This window comes from Strix uralensis, unplaced genomic scaffold (assembly GCF_047716275.1).
Source record: "Strix uralensis isolate ZFMK-TIS-50842 unplaced genomic scaffold, bStrUra1 scaffold_126, whole genome shotgun sequence".
Taxonomy (NCBI): domain Eukaryota; kingdom Metazoa; phylum Chordata; class Aves; order Strigiformes; family Strigidae; genus Strix; species Strix uralensis.
Window position 1 is genome coordinate 258,482 of NW_027436766.1, and position 8,105 is coordinate 266,586.

General features: G+C 42.1%; 1 long non-coding RNA gene across 1 annotated transcript; it reads left to right on the forward strand.

Annotated features, from left to right (window-relative positions):
* The first annotated feature begins 639 nt into the window (after window positions 1-639).
* Window positions 640-6,155, forward strand: LOC141938509 (uncharacterized). The gene is made up of 3 exons (XR_012627320.1): window positions 640-1,082; window positions 2,592-2,739; window positions 5,554-6,155. It is a non-coding gene; the product is annotated as an uncharacterized LOC141938509 (long non-coding RNA).
* Window positions 6,156-8,105: the final 1,950 nt, after the last annotated feature.

The following is an 8,105-nucleotide window of genomic DNA, read 5'->3' on the forward strand; positions in this document are numbered from 1 at the left end:
ACATGCTGATGGGTTCTAAAATTAACTGAAACTGTTCAGAGAAAGCAACAAGGGTCAAGATGAACAGCTGACTGAGAACATCTGCTAAAAATGGAGAAAACCAGACAAAATGTTAAGAGAAAGACAAAGAATAACTATTCCAAGTACTGTCCTATTGTTTAAGACTGTTATATGACTTCACCTTGTATATTTACTGTCTCCAGCTATGAGACTTCTGTAAAATGAGCAACTAGCACCTACATGAGGCAAGAATCTTCACTGCTGTGCTCTTCTATAGCCCTGAAAGATCAATCCAGGTATCTGGACACGGATAGCAGAAAATGGAAGATCTCAGGAAGGACAAAGGGGCTCAAAGTATAAAATCCTGCCTGTAAAGAGATACTGCATTTATTTTTATTTAGAATTATCTGATCATCACCTGAATTTTACATCTTTCTTTTACAGAACGAAAAGAGGGAAGAAAGAAGATGTCAAGAGCAAGCTTGACAAGGAAATCTAAGTTCTCATTCACACAGACAGATGAAGACAAAAAGTTGAAGCAATGGAATGTCGGGGGAGGCAGCGGGTCTGCCTCTAGTCTAACTGAAGAAGAATTTAACCTTGAAGAAATTCCAGTGTATCCATGAGAGGCGAGAAAGTCCTGAGAAGTGCCATGGAAACAAGATTAGAGAACTAAGATAAGAAGAACTGTCCTGACGATTCAGGCGAGAAACTATCACCCAATCGTGAACTGTTAGTTACTAAAGTAAACCAATCCTGTATGAACACCTACTTTGAAGAAGGTTATAAAAAAGCTTGTTAAAACAATAAAGGGGCTTTTGCAGCCATTTTGGTCGCTTTCACACAATCTGATGTTTGTCGTGTCCGTCTCAACTGCGACAAATGGTGACCCCGACGTGATAAATTAGAGCGACGTGATAAATTAGAGCGACGTGATTGATTAGAGCAACGTGATTAGAGCGAAGTGGTCATTTAAAGGAGAAGTATAACGGCGGCGGGAAGAGCCGCGGAGACGGAGCCCGGTGTAGCTGAGAGCAGAGGGAATCTGCCTGGTCCGGACCTGAATTTCGACACCTAAAAAGGTGAGCCACCGGGAACGGGACTGTAATTATGGGGCAGTCATTAACAAAGGAAGAGGAGACAATTTTGTCTACCTGGAAAGCCCTATTAAAAAGAAAGGGGGTTAAAACCTCAGAACAAAGCCTGAAAAAGATTTTGCTATGGAGTAAGATGCAAGGCTTTGAAGCCACAACAGTTACTGCATTCAGTGTGAGTGCATGGCAAGCACTAGGATTGAAAATATTGGATGAGGTCTCTAAAGGACAAAAAGAGGCATGTGAGTTGGCAACCACATGGCGCTTATTGAGTGAAACCTTAAAGGAATGGAAGATAGAGCGTGAGGCCTCTGATGGGAAACTAACAGACATTCGACCTGAAGACAATGACGGGGAGGACTGTGGCAAAGGGACAAAGGCAGTGGATACCTCAGCCTCAGGAATAGCAGGCAGGAAACCCCTCACGGGCAAAAGCAGATCGCGCCCTCGCCCACCTCCTCCTCCTCCACCATTAAATATTTTGCGGGGCGATGAGGAGCCCCCCCCACCTAGTGGTGCAGCGGCGGCCCCTAGCGGCGCAGCAGCAGAAGGGGTGATTCCATCAGCCCCCCCCGAGGAGGAAAATAGGGCGGGTAACACAGAGCCAGAGAGCGAGAGCGAAAATGAAAGTGAGGGAGAAGAAGCTTTAACCACGGCTTTACAAACTCTACATATCACAGATAAACCCATGGTGAAGAAAGCCCAGCCATGGACTCTCCCTCCATCCACAGTAACTGTAATTCCAAGGTCCCCTGATCGATTTTGGGAGGGAGTTAGAAAGTATGCTGCTGAGGCTGGCAACTGGGATCTGGTTGAACGCCTCAGCCCATACTCTCCAACCCCGGCATGTCCAAAGCCTGTAGATATAGCAGCAGAGGCTTATGGTGCATTCCCTGTTTATAAAGCTGTTGCAGGCACAAATGAGCATGATGAGCACAATCCGATCAGTTGGAAGGTGGTGCAGGATTTGCAGAATAAAGCACAGAAATTTGGAATCAATTCTCCTGAGGTGATGCAACTTATTCGAATAATCAGCACAGATTTGCTGTGTCCATATGATGTTACACATCTCGCACAAGTGCTGTTTCAGCCAGTACAATTACAAGCGTTTCAATCTACTTGGAGGCAGATGGCACGTGCAGCCGCGCAGAATAATTTACGACTACCACAGGATGACCCAAGACTAGACATTAGAGAGGATACTTTGCTTAGTGAAGGGCCATTTAGTAATACTCAACTGCAGGCCACTTGGCCCCCTATTATATTGGAACAATCTCAACAGGAGGGACTCACCGCATTGAGAAAGACAATGGAATTACGAGGTCTAAGTGCCCTTTTGGTTGGAAGATCTAGTAGCACTTCGAATGGATTAATCGTGCATGTAGGAATTATTGATGCTGATTTTACTGAACAAATTTGTGCTATGATTTCTACTCCTTATCCACCTGTAACGATTCCAAAAGGCACTCTCATTGCTCAACTTGTTCCTTTTTTGAGTTGTGTCCCAAAAGCAGAACAGCGACTGCGAGGCGATGGAGGCTTCGGTTCTACAGGACCCCCTCAAGTGTGCTGGTCTCAGACTGTCTCATCATCTCGACCACATATGACGTGCACGCTGTCAAATCATGGACATTCACCGACTACAGTAAGGCTTGCGGGGCTCCTAGATACGGGCGCCGATGTGACTATTATTTCTAACTATCTGTGGCCATCCACCTGGCCAACAGAGGATGTGGACACAGGGGTAGTGGGGCTGGGAGGCTCCGCACGAGCAAGAACAGCAGCTACGGCAATTCTGATCACCAATCCTGAGGGCCAACAAGCAGTCGTTAAACCATATGTGACAGCAGCTCCCCTCAATCTATGGGGGAGAGATTGCTTGTCACAGTGGGGGGTGAAGATTACTACGGATTTTTAACGGGGGCCACTGTGCTGCAGGGTGTTAGGCAACCCACGCTTGTTTTAACTTGGTTAACGAATAACCCTGTGTGGGTGGATCAGTGGCCCCTACCAATGGAGAAATTAAAGGCCCTGCAAGAATTGGTGGCAGAACAGCTAGCTGCTGGACACATTGAACCCTCTCAGAGCCCCTGGAATACTCCAGTGTTTGTGATAAAAAAGAAATCAGGAAAATGGCGATTTTTGCATGACCTGTGGCAGATCAATGCTGTCATGGCCACGATGGGGGCTCTACAACCAGGCATGCCTTCACCGGCCATGATCCCTCAAGATTGGGAAATCATTGTCATGGATCTCAAGGATTGTTTTTTTACAATACCATTAGCCTTTCAAGACAGAGAAAAATTTGCATTCTCTGTGCCTTCTGTCAATCATGCAGAACCTGCAAAAAGATATCAATGGAAAGTTCTGCCGCAGGGCATGAAAAATTCACCAACAATTTGTCAATGGTTTGTGGCACAAGCTTTGTCACCTGTAAGGGAAAGATTCCCTACCAGTTATTGTTACCATTACATGGATGACATCCTGTTAGCATCAAACAACAAGGAGCAGTTGAATGACATGGAGAATGTGACTAGAAATTCATTACAACACTATGGATTAGTTATCGCCCCTGAAAAGGTGCAGAAAGTAGAACCCTGGAAGTATTTAGGACTAACAGTCACAGGTAGGCAGGTAATGCCTCAACCTGTGAAACTTAACCTTGAAGTTAAAACCCTTAATGATGTACAGAAGTTAATGGGATCTCTGAATTGGATTAGACCCTATCTCGGACTGACCAATTCACAACTGCAACCTTTATTGGAATTATTAAAAAATTCCAATGATCCAACAGAACCCAGAGTATTAACTGAGGAAGCATTAAAGGTAATTCACATGGTGGAACGATCTATACACGAGAAATTTGTTTCTCGAATAGATCTGTCTCAATTGGTGCAACTCTTTGTACTAATTGACAAAACTGTACCATTTGGTGCTTTGGTGCAGTGGAATTCTGAGTGGGATGACCCACTGCACATTCTAGAATGGATGTTTCTGTCATTCCGACCACGAAAAACTGCTCCTGGACTGTTTGAGCTTATTGCTGATGTAATCATAAAAGCCAGAAAACGATGTACAGAACTAACAGGGCGTGACCCAGCTAAGATTGTTTTACCTGTTCAAAATTGGTATTTTGAATGGTGCTTGGCAAATAATTATGAACTACAGGCAGCCATGGCGGGTTTTCAAGGACAGGTGTCATATCACCTGCCGTCACACCCGCTACTGAAATTTGCTCGAGAAATACCATTTGGTCAAAAAAATTTAAGCCGCCCAGAACCAGTGAACGGCCCTACTGTTTTTACAGATGGCTCAGGAAAAACAGGTAAAGCAGCAGTAGTATGGTATGAAAACAACAACTGGAACAACAAAGTAGTATATCAAAATGGTTCTCCACAAGTAGTAGAGCTACGTGCAATGGCTGTTGTTTTTTCTATTTTTTCTGTTCCTGTAAATATTGTAACTGACTCAGCATATGTAGCTAACTTAGTTTCTAGACTAGACAAAGTGGTTTTGACCATGTCAGACAATCAATTATTATTTGATGTACTTTTAGAACTCTGGAAAAGTATTCAACTACAGACAGAACCTTATTTTATCATGCACATCCGTAGTCATACCACTTTACCAGGATTTTATACAGAAGGTAATGCCAGAGCGGATGCTCTTGTTTCCGCTATGGCTCTTAATACTGTTCCTAACATTAAGCAACAAGCTGTATTATCACATCAATTTTTTCACCAAGGATATCGAGCTTTACGACGGCAGTTCGGCTTGTCTCATGCGGAAGCTCGGTCTATTGTAGCCGCCTGCCCTGACTGCCAAGGAACTCACACACCAGTGTATTTTGGTACTAACCCCAGAGGTATGCAGGCTTTACAGATTTGGCAAAGTGATGTTACTCACATAAATGAATTTGGCCGACAGAAGTATGTTCATGTTTCCATTGATACTTATTCTCATGCCTTAGTAGCAACAGCACATAACGGGGAGACAGGAAAAGATGTAGTTCGACACTTCCAAAAGGCTTTCTCTATGCTTGGGGTACCACGCCAAATAAAAACGGACAATGGCCCAGCATACATTTCACAGAAGGTTCAAACATTTTTTAATTTGTGGGGTGTTACTCATGTTACAGGAATTCCCCATTCCCCAACAGGACAAGCAATTGTTGAGCGTGCACATAGTACGTTGAAGCGGCAGCTTCAAAAACAAAAAGGGGGAATGATTGGGGAACCACCACAGGCATGTTTGGATAAAGCAGTTTATGTTCTTAACTTTCTCCATTACGGGGATAATTCTTCTTTACCTCCTCTTTTTCAGCATTTCTCTTCTCTTTTTTCAAAACAGGATTTGCAAAAAGACATCAAAGTGCATGTTAGAGATCTAATTACTGGCCAGTGGAGTGGACCATGTGAATTATTAACCTGGGGCAGGGGTTATGCTTGTGTCTCTACAGATGCCGGCCCTCGCTGGGTTCCTGCTCGGTGTGTTCGGCCTGTGCTGGAACCTGCATCAGGCTGAAGGATGGGTAGTTCCACAACCCAAACAGAATGTCTGGGTGACTCTGCATTGAAAAAACTAACAAAGTTGGGATGTTGGCTTAGCAAACAGACTAACGCTACTTCTTTAGCTTTAAGTGGTCTTTTAACTGATGTTGATAGTGTTAGACATGCTACTTTACAGAACAGGGCTGCAATTGACTTTTTGCTTTTAGCGCAAGGACATGGATGTGAAGATTTTGAAGGAATGTGTTGCATGAATTTGTCTGACCACTCAGAATCTATTTTTAAAAGTATACAGCAGCTGAAGGATGGTGTGAGGCGTCTAACAGAAGAGGACGGATTGGATTGGCTTACAAGGATGTTTAAAGGATGGGGACTTTCTGGATGGTTGATATCTCTGGTCAAAACTGTGGGGGTCATGATCTTGGTAATTGTGACTGTGCTTTTGATGTTGCCATGTCTTGTCAGTCTTCTGCAAAGGGCCCTGCAGAAGACTGTTTCTGCAATATTTCTAGCACAAATACAAAAAGGGGGAATTGTCGGGGGAGGCAGCGGGTCTGCCTCTAGCCTAACTGAAGAAGAATTTAACCTTGAAGAAATTCCAGTGTATCCATGAGAGGCGAGAAAGTCCTGAGAAGTGCCATGGAAACAAGATTAGAGAACTAAGATAAGAAGAACTGTCCTGACGATTCAGGCGAGAAACTATCACCCAATCGTGAACTGTTAGTTACTAAAGTAAACCAATCCTGTATGAACACCTACTTTGAAGAAGGTTATAAAAAAGCTTGTTAAAACAATAAAGGGGCTTTTGCAGCCATTTTGGTCGCTTTCACACAATCTGATGTTTGTCGTGTCCGTCTCAACTGCGACAATGGAAGAACTGAATGATTGGTGGATCAGGCTCACTTTGTCACTTTCAAGTTAGAAAGAATAAAATATCAATCTTTCTTTGTTGAAGAGTATAGGGGTACAACTCCATTTTACAGCCATGAAACTAGAGAAAAGACAGTATGAGAATCTGATCTTACAAGTCAGGATCTACAGAACTGAACTATGCATTATCCTTATGAAAAGACATTTCATGCTCAGACAATCTACTGGATAACAGCAGAGAAAACCATGTCAGAATTTGTTGCCACTGAACTGACTCACAGCACATTTAAGTTACAGTCACATAAAGAGGAAAGGAAAACTACTTCTACTAAAGAAATACTAATGACCATTTTTACGTTGATTTGCATTTTTAAAGGTATCACATTTGTTAAAACAAAACTGCAACAGGTATTCAAAGTCCCTTTTTTTCCCTCTCAAGAAAAACAACTTTAATCTCATGTTCAAGTCAATCTGATTCTTTTTGTCTTCAATCAAACAAAAGACAACAGAGAGCAGCAGTCCAAGAAAACAAACAGAAAACCCCACTTATAACTTAAATCATGGAATCATTTCAAAAGGACAGTAAAGTTGCAGCTGTACTATCAAAAATAAGCAGCACTTATCTGGCTGTATGAGCAAACTATCACTGCCTCTACAGACCAACTGGTTGTTGCTGATGAACCAGTATGGCTTGGAAGGAGGGAACAAAAAAAAAAATAAATCTCAGACTCAATGTTGACAGAGAATTTCTGAAAAATTTTTGTGGTCAAGACAATACCAAACCTCAAAATGCAATCCTGTAGACAAGATATTCTTCCTGTGGTGCTATACACGTGCAAAACAGACTGATAAGGAGTTCTTTAAACAAAGGCATCATAGAATCATATAGATGATGGGTGACAGACCAAAATAATCCAATAGTCCACGTAAAAACAGTGTTGTATGGTTGGCATTAATTCAAGAAAATAAAAATAAGAAAGCTGCATGAGCAACAAGTTAGAGTACCTGATCACTTACTGGGATTGTCTTGTTCCATCCATGCCAACAGCAGGTCCTTGTCAATGTAATTTCAGCTCTTTCTGAAAGGTGATCAGGACTGTTCCTCAAACAGTGCAAAATCCTATGAAATACAGTCACTGCCCGTGACTTAGGTAAATGCTACATTGGTGAAACCAAAAGGGTTTTAAATGTTTACTCAGTCACTGATTATAAGCTGAAACCTTACTACATATAGCTGTTCTAGTTGAGCAGAACTGGATGGTTGGAATAAAACGTCAAATGTCTGAGAGTGGGTCACTTTAATAGCAGATTATAATTATCTATGGATATTATAATCCCCAAAGAAATAATATTGCGCTTATAAATTCCTTTAGAAGAGTAAATAAAAGACAGTTAAACCACACCAGTGATAAAAAGCATATTTCTCCACATAGTGCCAATTCCTTTTTTTGTCACTTCACAGAATTTATTGCATACTCATATTTTTTTCATTAAAAGTTATGGTTGGTATATTGGCCAGCTGAAAAAAACAACTTAAACCATTCCACACAGGCATAGTTCTTACTGCACAATGGATAAATTATGAACACTTCCAGAGACACCATTCCTAAAAAAAAAATATTCAGACACAAAC